Below are 14,946 nucleotides of genomic sequence, written 5' to 3'. Positions count from 1 at the left end.
TATAGTGCTTATTGCTGTATTTCTGAAGCAAGTGCATGCTATTTGCAGCAAATTATTTATCATCAAAAGGTAGTGCATGAAATGCTACTGGCCCCTGTAGAGACCAACTGAGTTACTATTCAGTGACTATGTGGCCAAAATTTCTTACCATGTGTTGGGTACTGTCATACCCAACAAGTGTTAAGCATGGGCAGTCTCAGAAATAATTAATTCATAATAAAATGGAAATAGTACATCCAGAATCACACAGATCAGGAGGGCACAGATAAACTGCACAAACAGGTGGCACATAGCTCCACATCACTCAGCACTCCTGCACCTATGGTCCCATGTTTGCCTGGATTGTCAGTTACTGAGAGAGGTGTATTAGAGTCTTCCACTATGCCTTATATTGGCTTATTTCTCCTTTTAAAGATGCCAGCTTTTGCTGGAGTGTTAAGGCTATGTTATCAGGTACATGTACACATAGGATTCTCAGATCTTCCTTTATGATTGGCCATTTTATCATTAAGAATTGTTCTTTCTTATCTTTTAGCAATGGGGAGGTTTTCAAAGAATGCATTATCAAAAGTCCTCTAAATGTGTTGAATAAATTGTTGAAAACTATTTGTTCTGTTTTTCATAATAGAAACAATAATTCAACAATAGGAAAAATTCTGAGTGACTGCCAGTAGAGGAGTAACCAAATAAATGATATTACATTCTCATATGATCTATATTTTCAAGGAATGTTTATTGCCAAGTGTGGCAGGTGAAGTCTTGCTAATAAAAGGTGAAAACTACACATTCAGAAAGTTACCCCTAATGCTTAACCTGGTCTACTCCACGCCCATATAGTCTATAAAAATAAAATTCCTTTATTTATCACTCCATAAAGAGTTATTTTTACATTCTCAGCTTGCCAAAGTAGGCTTATGATGATTTTCTGCTTTACTGCCCTAAAGTTTAACCTGAAGCCATTTAATTCAATTATCTGTAAGACTAGCATGCTCTTTAAATACAATGTTTGAAAAGTTATTGCTATTAGTAGAGTGAAAAAGCAGTTCACCTACTTTTCAAATGCCATATTGTCGGTTTTATGGAGAGTACAGGGGTCCTTTACATGTTAAAAAACCAACACCATACCCATCCATTAAAAAGTGTAAACTGATAGTGTGTTGTTCTCATTGACTCATTCAACAGATATTTTTGGAGCTCCTGCTGTGTGTCAGACCTAGACAGCCTCTTTCCAACTCCAGATCAAGAAAATTCTTTCTACTCTGAATTAGAACAGATTGAAAAGGGTTAACTGGCAAAAGTTATAAAAAACAGGTAATTCATAGCTTTAAAAACTGATATGGCCTCAGTGGCTTAAATCTCAGGCCCCTTTCTGCCTTTGGTCACAGAAATTTTTGTTTTCTAGAACTGAGATTATGATGTACCTAAAAAAGAAAAAAATTAAAAGCAAATGAAATAAGATGACAAAAAATGACCCTATTTGAATCATCAGAATTACCAGAGGACAGAAGTAAATGAATTCCCGTGTTCTGAGTCCTGTGGCTTCTGTCACTACACCAGAATCCTTGGCTGCTGCCGTGTTTACAAAACCATTAAGAAAACTTACATAAAAATAAACTATTTTTAAAATTAATAGTTAATGAACTGGCAAAGGTGATTTTTTAAATGAAGGAGTTTCAAGGAAAAGGAACATCTGAGAAGCACCCAGTTATATCTCTTGTCTGTAAGGAGGAGGCATTTCAAGTGTAACAGATGTTCTCTAAACTCCAACAGCCTGAGTGACTTCAAAAATAATTAAGGAATGATTTCTTACTTAAAATAGCAGACTATGTAAACATATTTATTTCTCCTCCCTACTGAGATCCTATCAAAATGATATTAAAGGAATAGCAAATGTACAGACCCACAAACATGATGAAAAAGAGAGGATAGCCACAGTGAATATGAATTTTCAATAAATAGCCTGATAAAACCTAGATGTTGATTATAGCATTGAAATCATGAAGAAAAATAGAGAAAGTCACAGGTTCTGCCCAGAGCAGACGACAGTAGTGGAAGAATTAATTAATGATACGTCTCCAGAAGAGTTAGACATCATGGTCTATTCCATCATCTGCCATAAATAGAATGGCTACCCGGAAGGTGTTTATTCCTCACAGCTTAACATTCCCACCCCAAACATACACATACGTTTATTCTTGAAGGAAATTAAATGAGTCTGGGGGGATATTGGCAGACACCTCAGTGTTCTGGAACACTGTAGTGCCCAAGTGTGATGATCAGATTCACAATAACCCTAAATCAAAGCCAGCCACTCGCCACCCTCAACCTATGTACAGAGTTTTTGGTCAGCTTCACATTTCTGCACTCTTAAAGGATCATTGATATTTTAGAAAACCCTGAAAAATGAAAGAAAAAACTAAGATAAAGAGACAGAAAACTAACTAGAATAATCAAATAATTCAAGGTGACAAAAAATTAGAAAGGAATTGTTTGGTATTCTTATAGAGATTTAATAAGATATTCCCTTTATAAAACCATGAATAAAGCATGCTACAAAAAGGAAGAATTGGATTAATAAAGCTTTTGGAAATTGAAAATAGATTGTTGAAATTAAAAATAGATTATTTACTTATCCTTATGGCCCATATGTTTAATGGAAGCCTTCACAAAACTTTCTTCAAAGGTGTTTTCTAATGTATGCTTACATGACAAACCTCTTGAGGCTATGTTTATCGTTCACGGTGCTGTCCAGAAACAGACAACACATTAAAACTGAGTAATTTGAAGAGAGATAAATAAAGGGACTCCTTACAAGGGCTTGAGCAGGACACAGAAAAACAAAAGGATTAGGGTACCTAGCTGCTAATAACAACAAAGCACCCTTTCCACCCCTGGGCCTGAAGGGGAGGCAAGAAGAAGATGGAAAAGAAAGAAAAGGAGGAGGAGGAAGAGAAAAAAAAGAGAGAGACAGAGAGAGAGAGAGTTGTATGGAAAGAACTGCCTGTAAGCACTATTGTCCTGGGTAGCAGAATGCCACCAGCCTTTGCTGCCCCTCATGGAGAGTGTCATAAACATAAATATGCTGACCTAACTCCTTCCTCCCTCTGATCTGCTAGCAGTCTTCATTCCTCAAACACAAGCAAAAGACAAAGATGCTCCTTGATTCAGACATGGAGCACAGTAGTGCAGAATGGGTGGGCAAACAGAAAGTATCCAGTGCATGTGTGCCTGATCATATGTTAATTATGGTTAGTTATGCCCTCACATTTCCATGGTGGTTTAGTTGCACATAAAAGTATAAGTTTTCAGCCTGGGTGACAGAGTGAGACTCTGTCTCAAAAAAAAAAAAAAAAAAAAAAAAAAAAAAAGTATAAGTTTTAAGTTTATTTCCTTCAATACATCTAAATCTGTGATGTTTTGTCTATTTAGAGTTCTGATGTCAGTCTGAGATATCTTCTTTCTCTTTGGTATCTTTTAAAACTTGCTGCTTGTCTTAGATTCTACATTTTTTTCTGATTTATTTATTTTTAATTGATAAATAATAATTGTGTATATTTATGGGGTAAGATGTATACTTTGTAGAAAGATTAAATAAAGCTGATTAACATATCCATCACCTCACCAATTTATTTTTGGTGGTAAGAATGTTAAAAATCTATTTTTAAAGCAAATTTGAAATACTGTAGTCCTCCCTTATCCATGGGGGATACATTCCAAGGCTCCCAGTGGATTCCTAAAACCATAGATAGTACCAAACCCTATATATATATCATGCTTTTTCTTACATATATATATATGTACCTATGATGAAGCTTAATTTATAAATTAGGCAGAGCAAGAGATTAAAAACTATTAATAAAACAAAACAATTAAAAATAAATGTATGCATACATTTAAATAGAACAATTTCAAACTTATGAATTCTTTTCATCTGGTTGTTTTCTTTAATGTTTTCAGACCACAGTAACTGAAACTGAAAGGCAAAATAACAGATAAGGGGGGATTACTGTATTCAGTACATTATTATTAACTATTGTCACCATACAGTGCAATAAATCATAAAAACTTATTCCTTTTGTGTAACTGAGATTTTCTACCCTTTGATTATCATTTTCATTTCCTCATCACTCTCCCTCTTCACCAGCCTTTGGTAACCCCCTTTCACTCTCTGTTTCTATGACATCAACTTTTTAGATTCCACATATAAGTAAAATCACGCAGCATTTATCTTTCTGTTCCTGGCTTATTTCACTTAGCACAATGTTCTCCAGTCCCATCTATGTTGTTGTGAATGACAAAATGTCCTTTTAAAAGGTTGTATAGTATTCCATTGCACATATATACACACACACTATTTTTATTTTATCCATTTCTCTGTTGATAGACACTTAGGTTGCTTCCATATCTTAACTATTGTGAATATAATGCTGAAATGAATTTGGAAGTGCAGATGTCTCATCAACATACTGGACATGTTCCATTCCCAATAGTAAGATTGCTGGATTACATGGTAGTTCTTTTAATGTTCTTAGGAACCGCCATACTATTTTCCAAAATGGCTGTACTAATTTACATTCCAACCAACAGTGTATAAGGGTTCCCTTTTCTCCACATTGTCACCAATACTTTTGTCTTTTGATAATAGTCATTCTGACATTCTCACTGTAGTTTTAATTTGCATTTTCCTGATGATTAAAGATGTTGAGAATTTTTTAGTGTATCTGCTGACCATTTGTATCCTATCTTTTGAAAAATGTCTGTTAAAATTCTTTGACCATTTTTAATCAAGTTGTTTGTTTTCTTACTACTGAGTTGTATCCAATATATATTTTTTACTAGTCTCTTATCAAATGTATGGTTTATAAATGTATTCTCCCAATCTGTGGGTTGTCTCTTCACTGTTGTTTCCTTTACTCTGCAGAAGCTTCTTAGCTTGATGCAATCCCATTTGTCAATATTTGCTTTTGCTGCCTGTGCTTTTAGAGTCCTATCCAAGGAATCATTGCCTCTTCAGCTGAGCTAAGCCCAGGAAAAAAAAAAAGAAGAAGAAAAAAGAAAAAAGAAATATTGCCCAGATATACCATGGAGCTTTTCCCCTGTTTTCTTCTAGTAGCTTTACAGTTTCGTATCTTACACTGAAGTCTTTTATCCATTTTGAGTTGATTTATGTATATGGTGTGAGATGAGGGACCAATTTCATTCTTCTGCATATGGATATTCAGTTTTCTCAACACCATTTATTCAAGAGATTGTTTTTTTCTTATCATGTGCTCTTGGCACATATGTTGAAAATCTGTTGACAGTAAATACGTCAATTATCTGTGCTTTCTATCCTGTTACATTGGTCAATATGTTTATTTTTATGCCAGTACCATGCTGTTTTGATTACGGTAGTTTATAATATATTTTGAAATTAGGTAGTGTGATGCCTGCAACTTTGTTCTTTTTGCTCAAGATTACTTTGGATATTCTGAGTTTTTTCTGAGTCCATACAAATTTTAGGATTGTGTTTTGTATTTCTGTGGAAAATGACATTGGCTTTTTGAAAGAAATTGTATTGAATCTTCAGATTCTATAAAATCTTACTAACGTGTTTAGGTGTTGTTGGTCTTCTGGCCCCTTTGGTACTCTGTAAGAACTCGTAGTCTGAGATTTCTGATTTTTATTTTTGGAAAATTTTTACCATTTATTCAGATATTTTTTCCCTCTGATTATTTTATTTTTCTTTCTGGAATTTTAATTAAACAGGCTTGATATTTTCTCCATTTTGCTTAGTTTTTCATTAATTTTTTTTATCTTTTTAAATGTTTTTCTGAGAAAGTTTCTTTTTTTATTTTATTACTTTTTTGTTTTATTTTGTGTTTGTATGTATGGGTATAGATATATGAAATCAAAAACACTGGATAATTTTAATTTTCTCTCTTCTGGGAGAGTTTTGAAATATAATATTCTTGCTCAGTAATTTTTTTTTTTGTATCCACTCTGTCTTTTCATCCCAATTTACAATAGTTTCATTTAAAGTTTTGTATTATTTATACCAAAACCATTCGGTTTTTTGGTATAACTTTCAGTTTCCTCTTCATGTCACTGGAATCCTCCTTAAAATGTCTTGGAAGATATTTATTATGTTTCTTTTAAAATTTTAAAAGACAATTAACACTAGGAAGGAAAAAATAAGTGTAAATGAGAGTTGTAAATATTTCCATAAATACTTAGAGAAGATCCTGGAACAGTCAAGAAGACAATAAGGAAACGATAAATTTGAAGGATTTAGATCAGTTGTGGAGTTGGAATGCTCTGGGGAAGAAAGAACATTCCCGGTAAGGAAAATAGTGTAAAAAGATTTCTGGAGGTAGTGAGGAGTATTTTATAGAAATTCAAATAAGATTGTTTTAAGCAACATCATCTACTGTGAGTAAGGATAGTATTCAGAAAGTTAGATTGTGTAGAAATGGTCCAGAACAGTCAACTATGGGAAATGTGTCAATAAAGGATGATTGAGAGATTTTCTGAGTGGACAGTTGGCCAGATTAAATTAAGATTTCACAAGTTAGTGGTCAACCAAGGTATGTGATCTTAATAACATTTTCTAACAATACCAAAGAGTAAATGGGCTTGTCTGGGAAATATAGTCAGCAGAGAAGGCAAACACAAAAAGAACACTGAAATAAGAGGTGCTGTCCAGAAAATGTGACAGCTGTTCTGTTTTTAATAATGGGAAAATGATGAGAAAACAGGCGAAGACAGATAGTCGGGAAGATAAGAATGAATATGGACAGGAATGAGTAAGTATGATGGGTTAATCTATGTTGTAAGACACGGATAATAGGACTGGACACAGTAGGAGGTAAATATGAGATGTAACACAGAACACATTGGTAGGGCAGACTTTTGCAAATAGAGGAGATTGAGGGGCGCCTGATATCACTGTCCCAGTTGAAAATTTGGTGTGGCTGGGCCTCTAGACACCATCTTACCCTCATCACCCCTGACAGAGGAGAGGAAGATGTTTTTCACTCTTGGGACTCCGGGCCTTGCTGTTAATAAGGTCCTCTGAGAATGTAAACTCACTGGGGCTTTCAAAATACAGGAGGAGAAATGCTAGATCCTAAGATTGCTCAAGAACTGATTAAAGCTTTGTGTTTCCATGGCTATAGATAACATCCTTGTCCTCAGTGCATCTTTCATAAATACATGACTATGTCAAAAGAGGGGTAGGGTAAAAATATATAGCTGAATCACTTCAAGATGTTACTATTTATTGGAGAGAGAAAAGCAAGTAAAAATACATATTTTTATGTTTCCTACGTCATATTCCTATGTGAAGGACACAACAACATTGCCTGCATTTCTTCCTGAAGAGCTTGGCCTGAATTGACTTCTCACAAAATTCCTAAGGCTCTTTTTACTGGTTAGTTCTGCTCTGTCTTCTGTTGTTGTCTTGTTAGTTTTTGTGTCCTCCTATAGCATGTGTATATACAGACAGATTTCTGTCTGTATATGAGTGGTGGATAGGCTACTGACCTTATGTTGCCTACTCTGCATACCAGAATCTGAATAACCATAAATATAGGAATACATGAGTATATGTGGCAGCATTTTTTAGAAATTCATCATATTTTCATTAGTTGATGGTAACCTTATCCATTGTGGGTAAAGAAACAAGATTCTGTGCTGTGCCTTGTTGCTGTTGGTTCACTGTCTTGGCCACTGAAGCTTCCTATTCTGATTCTCAGGCCCTTATTAGTAGGTCTTGGGGTTTGTTTTACCTTTTTTGTTCTAAATATTGAGTTCTATATTTTAATGCCTTGTCTTAACACTGCCACCTGGACCACCGAAAGGCTATTGGATATGCCACAGTTCGTTTCTCTTATCTGACTGCACTATTTCTGCAAGCTTTTCTGTAGATATCAGACCTTCAATGCCTTTCAGCAATAATTGGAAGGCATTAAAGGTCTGTAGTGGGCAATTGAGGTTTGTTATTTTGTAACATACTGATCATGTCTATCCTTTTTATGGTAAAAAATTTCCTTCTGAAAATCACCCCTTCCCCAACTTAGACCATAGTGTTTGACTAGAAGTGTCCCTGCTCCCAGCTCCAGGAATCTTCCATGACTAGTGTTAAGACATAGTGATTAGTCTAGGGTTAAATACATGGCCCAATTCTGGCCAACGAAAATTAGTCTCAGGAGGTTTTTGCCACCTTTGGGATAGAAAAGTTTTCACCTTCCTGCTGGACTCAGGTAAGTGTTGATGCAGCCATCTTATGAATACTGCCAACTGATGACAACAGTAAGGATTCTACTGACAAAGTGAGGCACAGCAGGGAGAAAAAGCAAGCTGATCCTAGATCAAGGTTCACTACAAGAACATTGAAATTCCCAAAAGATCCCAAGAGATCCCAAAAAGCCAACTGAATATATTGGTAAAAGCATCAAATATTTTCCTTGCCAAATGGCTTAGGAAAATGCTATTTAATTATTTTATGCTCAATATTGAGTTAGTTGCATTTATGTCTTACTTTGACAACTAATCTTTGAGGAAAAAGAGTACAGGTATATTCATATATGCCTATGAGAGACAGAGATACAAAACAGCACAGTGCTTTGTACACCATAGTGGTACAACATTTGTTGATTGAATTGATATGTATCCTAATTTTTTCCACAAGGGTCACTGAGTTTATCCTCATTCTGTATTTATAAATAATGTGAGTCATACAACTCAGTGGAAATACAGCAGCTCTAAAGTCCATGCAATACTTACTAAAGCTTTGTTAAAGAATGTTGTGTAGCAAAACAAGATATATATGTGCAGGATCACATATACATAAACTGTGATCTTGAATCATTGCTTTTGAGAACTTTATAATAAGTTCTCCACTTGTCTAACATTTTATATCTCTTTATCATGAAGTTCTTGAAAATTTGGATGGAAGGCCTCCATTAATGAAACATTTGTAGTGAGAGTGGGAAGATGGAAAAGGAGATTAACAAAAGGTCTGGGTTAGAGTATGAACACTATTGTCCAACACGGTGTGTGGGAAACACTGAAGAATGAGGAAGCCCTGATTAATTCACTGGTTATCACCAAGGCTTTATCCAGGGATGATAATTATTTGGGCACTTATTCCAAGAAGGCAGTACTTGCTAATTTGGGTTGGAGGGATGTTCACAATGGCCTGGAATACTTTTCCTGTGCCCCTCCCATTCCCTATTTAGTCATTCATGGAGTAGTGGATATAAAACTGGCTAAGGTCATATCCTCGGTTCATGTTCCCACCTCTGTCGCTTGTTTGCTGAATTGGCTAGGGCAAGTTACTTCATCTATTTTAATCTTACATTTTTTATGTATAGAATGAGGTTATAATATAAAGGTTCAATAAGATGGTGGTGGTTAAATATTTAAAACTTAAAACTCAAAGAAGTAAAGCATACTATGGTATTTTATTTGACTTTAATTACATTTAAAAATTAATACAAGTAAATCTAACCATGGAGTGCCCTTTGTACCAGGCTGGTGGGAAGTTTTTAAACATGGAATCACTCGTTACTCCTGCTGCCAGTATCTATTTATATCTTGCTGTTATGAAAATTTATACCTCATACAGGTTTGATTTAAATGTCTTCTTAATTAGAATTAGATTTTCCCAGGAACATCAAAAATTTTTTAAAAGACAGATTAGACACACAATTAAATAAAGATGAAAGAGGCAAATTATAAACTTTCTTTTGACTAAAAGAATTGAAAGTTGGGCTACATTTTTGTAGATTTTAAAGAATTCTTTAGAACTTCCTATATATAATATCATGCCATCTGTGGATAGTTTTACTTCCTCCTTTCCAATCTGAATGACTTTTATTTATTTTTCTTGTCTAAATGTCCTGGCTAGACCCGTAGCACAATGTTGAATAGAAGTGGTAAGAATGAACAACTTGTCTTGTTTCTGACCTTGGAGGAAAGCTTTCAGTATTTTACCACTATGTGTCATATTTGCTGTGGGTTTTTCATAAATGTCTTTTATCAGGTTGAATACATTCCCTTATATTTCTATAACATCTATTGAGATGTTCATGTGGCTTTTGTCCTTTATTTAATTAATATGTATTACATTGGTTAAGTTTCATGTGTTGTACGAATCTTGCATTCCTGGGATAAATCCCACTTGGTCTTGTTACACAATCCTTGTATGCTGCTGGATTCAGTTTTCTGGTATTGTGTTGAAGATGTTTGCATCTGTATTCATAAGGAATATTGGTCTGTAGTTTCGTTTTTTGTGATATTTTTGTCTGGCTTTAATGCCAGAGTAATACTGGCCTCATAAATTGCATTATTTAGTAGTATTCACCCATGATGTCATCTGGGCCTGAGCTTTTTTGTGGGACTTTTTTGATATCTACTCAGATTTTTTCTTTCTTCTTGAGCTAGTTTCAGTAGCTTGTGTCTTTCTAGGAATTTGTTAATTCCATCTAAGTTATCTGACTTGTTGTATGCTATCTACAATTGTTTATAGTATTCCCTCATTATGCTTTATTTATTTATTTATCTCTGCAAATTCAGAGTAATGGCCATTCTACTACATAGACATATAGAACTAAATGCAGTAATATTTTCTTCCATTTCTCAGCAATAGGCAAGAGTCTACTTAGACATTCAAAGCACATGATTGTTGATTTTATACTCGATCTCTGAAAATGGGATACAATTCTTCCTCAAACAATTTTGCTCTACCATCCTGCATTAGTTAGGGTTCAGTTTGCTTCAACAGGACACATAAACTCTAGCCCAGTGTGTTCTAGCAAAACAGGCTTTTAAAAAAATTATTCCAGCTAGTTAGTATCCAACACTGATGGGTGGGAAATTGAAAGCCAATCCCCACTGCTGGCTCCAGGACCAGATCACTTCTGCCATGATCCATGCCAGGAGAATGGATATCCCATGTTTCACTGTTCAACACTGGAGAATGAGGAAGCCAGCCCTGGGACCTCTCCTACAGTTACCATGAAAAAGCCAAATGCTTTCCAGGACGGTTTTGTTTGTTTGTTTGTTTGTGTTTTCTTTTTTAGATGAATCTCACTCTGTTGCCCAGGCTGGAGTGCAGTGGGGCAATCTCAGCTCACTGCAACCTCCACCTCCCATTTCAAGTGATTCTCCTGCCTCAGCCTCCCAAGTAGCTGGGATTGCAGGCACCCACCACCACACTCAGCAAATTTTTGCATTTTTAGTAGAGATGGGTTTTCACCATGTTGGTCAGGCTGGTCTTGAACTTCTGACCTCAAATGATCTGCCCGCCTAGGTCTCCCAAAGTGCTGGGATTACAGGCATGAGCCACTGTGCCCGGCCTCCAAGACTGTCTTTACCAGCAGAATCCAGGTTTTTACCCACCCTAGTTTTATTCATTTCAAGACAATACTGCTTGAGCACACTCACATTTACTAATTTTAAAATTAAAATTTATTTTAGTCACTATGACTTGAGCCACTTAGAAATGTAAACGAACTTTGAGAGTAATTTTCTTTTTGGATGAAAACATCTGACTCTGAGACATTTAAAATATGTTTCTTACTTATTTCAACTTTTACGTTTTTAGAGACTTTCTATTATATTCTTCTTCATAGAACTCATGTTATATGACTGCTAGTATTTGCATGTTTTGATCTTCAACTTAAAAATCACTTCAACTCCCTCTCTACACCATCACTGCATATTTCTGAGATAAAAAGTACTAATGTTTTCCAAGCATTTGAAAGAATATCTACATTTAAAATGTCTGTAACTATGGCGATATTATATTATAAAAATAAATATTTATTTGAAGACAACAAGAAAAGAAATACACTATACGACAAAGGGGAAAAAACTATAATCTGTACTTAAATCAGTGGGTTAGACAGCCAACTTGAGAACCCTGACTGAAGGGTAATTTCCAACAATTGTGCATTTTTCTCTTTTGACTTAAATCCATTTGTATTATGGTGCAAAATAAAAAGTTCTTAGATTTGAAAAAAATACTCTGTGCTGAGACTTCCAGAACACAACTATGTAAATCTTTTCCTTGTTCTCTTCATTCTACCTGAATACCTACTCTATATTCATTGCCCATTCTTTTCTGGAATATATTTGTCTCTAGCTTAATCCACCTCATTGTGTCCCAGGTTTATCTTAATAAAATCTCTTTGCAGTTTGCATTTTTTATTGCAAACTTTTTTTGGAGTATAATATACATAGAGAAAAGTGTACAAATTATAAACATAGAACTGAAACAATGAAAGGAGTTTTAGCATTTTTTTATACTGATGCCAAGGTTGGCTTTATTATATCAACTACACCTCATATTTTCATACTTTATATATCATTGAAAATAATTACCAAAAAGCGTATGTTTTTTTATTTTTTAAATTATACTTTAAGTTCTAGGGTACATGTGCACAACATGCAGGTTTGTTACATATGTATACATGTGCCATATTGGTGTGCTGCACCCACTAACTCGTCATTTACATTAGGTATATCTCCTAATGCTATCCCTCCCCCATACCCCCTCCCCACAATAGGAACTGGTGTGTGATGTTCCCCTTCCTGTGTCCAAATGATCTCATTGTTCATTTCCCACCTATGAGTCAGATGAGGTGGTATTTCGTTTTCTGTTCTTGCAATAGTTTGCTGAGAATGATGGTTTCCAGCTGTATCCATGTCCCCACAAAGGACATGAACTCATCCTTTTTTATGGCTGTATAGTATTCCATGGTGTATATGTGCCACATTTTCTTAATCCAGTCTATCATGGATGGACATTTGGGTTGATTCCAAGTCTTTGCTATTGTGAATAGTGCCGCAATAAACATACGTGTGCATGTGTCTTTAGAGCAGTATGACTTATAATCCTTTGGGTATATCCCCAGTAATGGGATAGCTGGGTCAAATGGTATTTCTAGTTCTAGATCCTTGAGGAATCACCACACTGTTTTCCACAATGGTTGAACTAGTTTACAGTCCCACCAACAGTGTAAAAGTGTTCCTATTTCTCCACATCCTCTCCAGCACCAGTTGTTTCCTGACTTTTTAATGATTGCCATTCTAACTGGTGTGAGATGGTATCTCAATGTGGTTTTGATTTGCATTTCTCTGATGGCGAGTGATGATGAGCATTTTTTCATGTGTCTGTTGGCTGTATGAATGTCTTCTTTTGAGAAATGTCTGTTCATATCATTTGCCCACTTTTTGATGGGGTTGTTTGTTTTTTTCTTGTAAATTTGATTGAGTTCTTTGTAGGTTCTGGATATTAGCCCTTTGTCAGATGAATAGATTGCAAAAATTTTCTCCCATTCTGTAGGTTGCCTGTTCACTCTGATGGTAGTTTCTTTTGCTGTGCAGAAGCTCTTTAGTTTAATTAGATCCCATTTGTCAATTTTGGCTTTTGTTGCTGTTGCTTTTGGTGTTTTAGACATGAAGTCCTTGCCCATGCCTATGTCCTGAATGGTGTTGCCTAGATTTTCTTCTAGGGTTTTTATGGTTTTAGGTCTAACATTTAAGTCTCTAATCCATCTTGAATTAATCTTCGTATAAGGAGTAAGGAAAGGATCCAGTTTCAGCTTTCTACTTATGGCTAGCCAATTTTCCCAGCACCATTTATTAAATAAGGAATCCTTTCCCCATTTCTTGTTTTTGTCAGGTTTGTCAAAGATCAGATGGCTGTAGATGTGTGGTATTATTTCTGAGGGCTCTGTTCTGCTCCATTGGTCTGTATCTCTGTTTTGGTACCAGTACCATGCTGTTTTGGTTACTGTAGCCTTGTAGTACAGTTTGAAGTCAGGTAGCTTGATGCCTCCAGCTACGTTCTTTGGCTTAGGATTGTCTTGGCAATGTGGGGTCTTTTTTGGTTCCATATGAACTTTAAAGCAGTTTTTTCCAATTCTGTGAAGAAGGTCATTGGTAGTTTAATGGGGATGGCATTGGATCTATAAATTACCTTGGGCGGTATGACCATTGTCACAATATTGATCCTTTCTATCCATGAGCATGGTATGTTCTTCCATTTGTTTGTGTCCTCTTCTATTTCACTGAGCAGTGGTTTGTAGTTCTCCTTGAAGAGGTCCTTTACATCCCTTGTAAGTTGGATTCCTAGGTATTTTATTCTCTTTGAAACTATTGTGAATGGGAGTTCCTTCATGATTTGCCTCTCTGTTTGTCTGTTACTGGTGTACAAGGATGTTAGTGATTTTTGCACATTGATTTTGTCTCCTGAGACTTTGCTGAAGCTGCTTATCAGCTTAAGGAGATTTTGGGCTGAGACAATGGGGTTTTCTAAATACACAATCATGTCATCTGCAAACAGGGACAATTTAACTTCTTCTTTTCCTAACTGGATACCCTTGATATCTTTCTCTTGCCTGATTGCCCTAGCCAGAACTTCCAACACTATTTTGAATAGGAGTGGTGAGAGAGGGCATCCCTGTCTTGTGCCAGTTTTCAAAGGGAATGCTTCCAGTTTTTGCCCATTCAGTATGATATTGGCTGTGGGTTTGTCATAAATAACTCTTATTATTTTGAGATACATTCCATCAATACCGAATTTATTGAGAGTTTTTAGCATGAAGGGCTGTTGAATTTTGTCAAAGGCCTTTTCTGCATCTATTGAGATAATCATGTGTTTTTTGTCTTTGGTTCTGTTCATATGCTGGATTGCGTTTATTGATTTGCATATGTTGAACCAGCCTTGTATCCCAGGGATGAAGCCCACTTGATCGTGGTGGATAAGCTTTTTGATGTGCTGCTGGACTCGGTTTGCCAGTATTTTAATTGAGGATCTTTGCATTGATGTTCATCAGGGATATTGGTCTAAAATTCTCTTTTTTGTTGCATCTCTGCCAGGCTTTGGTATCAGGATGTTGGCTTCGTAAAATGAATTAGGGAGGATTCCCTCTTTTTCTATTGATTGGAATAGTT

Source organism: Rhinopithecus roxellana, chromosome 2 (assembly GCF_007565055.1).
Source record: "Rhinopithecus roxellana isolate Shanxi Qingling chromosome 2, ASM756505v1, whole genome shotgun sequence".
Taxonomy (NCBI): Eukaryota; Metazoa; Chordata; class Mammalia; order Primates; family Cercopithecidae; genus Rhinopithecus; species Rhinopithecus roxellana.
The sequence above is the reverse complement of the archived record's forward strand: the minus strand, read 5'-3'. Positions refer to the sequence as shown.